Genomic DNA, 3,026 nt, shown 5'->3' with positions numbered 1-3,026 from the left:
TTGGTGAGCATTGCAGTTGGTATTTCAAAGCCTCTAACACTTAAGGATGTTCTGATAAGATAAATTATGTTTCTCACTGTTGAGATACTTTTTGATTTTTATTCTTGCCTGCAAGAATTTCAATCATGGTCATTTTCACATACTGTTTAAAAAAAAAAAAAAAAAAAAGACCTTTGGAGTTATAATCTCAGTGATGCAACTCAATATAGTAATACAGACAGCAGTGTCCTAAGTGTACTGTTCTTATCTGTGAAATTGGAAAGAACCTTCATGCAGTGTACCTTCAGCAGTCCGGTGGCTTTATCTCACCCGGTATATGGCTACTAAACATCTTTCCAGACAATAACATGGCCTTATCCCATTGCTTCCAGAGAAAGAATAAATATATCTGGACATAAAGTTTTTAGTACGTGAAAAGTGGCAGCCAATGCACAATGCTGCAGAGCACCTCCTCATCAATCTATTACAAATATATCATTTGTTTTACGTATATATGTGTGTGTGTGTGTGTCTGTATTAGGTAGTCCTTTGTTATCTGTACTGCCTTCCCATACAATTTAAAATCTGGTTGCATGTCCTAGTCCTTATCTTCAGCAGACTCCCTTATATGAGGTAAATATTCCTAAAAGTCTCTTGAAAGCTGTGGAAAAAGGCTGTAGTTATTAGCAATGCTCTTCTGGCAAATGTTGGTAGTCTTTTCAATAAGCTAGCCTATAGGAGGAATAAGCTTATCCAAGAACCTATTTAATATGGCAGTGAGAAGGACTGCCTGCTACTTGTGTATTATCTGCAAGGCCTTGACCTCAATGTTTCTATTACATTTCATGGTCTTTGTAAAACAGCAGCTCTAGACAAGAACCATGTGACAAATATCTGTCTTGCCTTTGTGAAAGAATAGGATTGAAGAGTACCTTCGTTTCTTGATGCATTATAGGAATAAAGTCAAACAAGGTCATGAAAGGGATGTACCAGAAGGTATGATAGAGCATTTGTGATTCATACAAATGGAATATGCTGTTTGAAGCTGAATTTGACTTAGTCCTCAGAATAAAGGTGCCTTCAAAGCCCAGCTCCCTATATGAAGCCTAACAAAAGTCAGTAAGGATGCTCTAAGGATTAAATTCCCTTACATATATATTTGTGGTTCTTGCAGGAGAAGACAGCATAACAGTCTTCCCATCCTTTTCTATCTCTGTATAGAACATACACTTTACAATGTCTGCTTACTGAAAACTTAGAGGTTACCAAACCCCAAAGTAACCAGAAACATAAGCTTCCATAGTGGGGGCAAAGAATATGCAACAGTTCTTTAAATCCTCATGTTTACATAGGCACCACTCTGCCACACACAGTGAGGAGGGTGGTAGTAATTGAGAGTATATGCAAATGTTGAGGTAAGATCAATGAAGCACAAATAAAATGGGTTCTACTGGGAAATGTGTGGAAGATAGATAAAGATGAAAAAAGAAATGCTTAAGTTCCCCTTTTGTTTTGAAAATGGTCTTTACATTCTGGTACTTTTCAGATACGAATTTTCCACTGCTTTTCAGACTTACAGAATAATATCTTTAAAGAGCTTGGGAGTTTTATCCCAGACTTCAACAGCTGCCAGTACTCCTCATGAGAGTATTAGTTTTGTTTAATTAAAAATATGTAAATACAGGAGCAGTTCAACTTGCCAGATTTCCCACAGGCAATTTCAAGTTCTCATATACCACATACTCTCAACAAGCAAGTACTCTACTGATAGTTCATTAAGAAACTAAGATAAGTATATTTTATACTGGTTAGCAGTCACAGGCCTTGGAACAACTGTGACGTTAACTCAAATAGAATTGTGGACATCATACCAGAATTACATCAGGGAAACAAAATCTGCCTCTTTTTTTTGTTTTGTTTTGTTTTTCCACATGTGTTGGGCCACATTAAGCATTTGGATTGGTCAAAGTTTTCAGTCCTATATAGGGCTGTCATCAAATCTGACTGCAGTGCTGTTTTCTGGGCTGGCCAGAAAAATCCAAAAGAGCAGTGTGTATGTGTGCATGCATACATATGTTTGTTTATATAATACAGTAAGTTTTAGCAGGTGGAAAATATGTTAAGCTTTGTTAAAATAGTTGAAGTGATCTAGCTTATTTGGAAAAAATCTTAAGCAGATGAGATCTTAGATGCATTTAGTAATAAATGATCTGACTTCTTAGGGAAGTATCAGCATATTGCACCTTAGAAAGCACATTTGGCAGATGCTTTGTTTGTATTGTATTTCAGTTATATAACATACGGGCATGTTTTTGTTATTCCTCCCTCTCCTTGCTCTTACACTGAAAACAATGAGAAACTGGAGATTCTGAGTCAAGTAGTGGAGCATGTACCTGAAAGGAAAGCAAGTCTGGACTAACAGAGTTTGAGAACAAATCATTGAGACTACCTACTAGTTATGTAGCAGTTACTTTAACAAAGAGTGCAAGGGAGTAGTCATACTCACAAATGCAAGGACTGTAATTAAGTAGATCCTACCTAAGCTCCTTGAAATATTTTTTATATTTTGCCTGTACATATGCGTGTGAGACACCCATGATCTGAAAGGGAGTAAATACAAGTTTGAGGAATTAGAGATATAACTTCATGGCACAATGTAGCAATTCAGTAGTACATTATGCACAGTTTAAAAACTGAAAAGTAAAACTGCCAAGACAAGACAATTTGATATTTAGTTCTCACTTTCCAACTGATTCTTCCTACATCGTTTGATCTGCTTTAGGATCCTCAGAATATTAAAAATGTATGTGCATTTGCACAGAATTTTTAAATTGTGTTCTTTTTTCCCTGTGAGAAAAATTCTTCTTAGTATAACTGTGTGACTGATAATAGCATATAGATTACATTTCATCATACACAGAAACAAAGAGCTTTTACATCTGAATTTGTTGCATGTGTTAAGGTGAAACATAAGAACAGAAATTGGCACATCTTTGTGAGAGGATCTGGTGCTGACATCCTTATTCTACATGAATACCAGCACAAAA

The sequence above is a fragment of the Aythya marila genome (genome assembly GCF_965140915.1).
Source record: "Aythya marila genome assembly, chromosome: 5".
NCBI classification, from domain to species: Eukaryota; Metazoa; Chordata; class Aves; order Anseriformes; family Anatidae; genus Aythya; species Aythya marila.
This window is presented reverse-complemented; position numbering follows the sequence as displayed.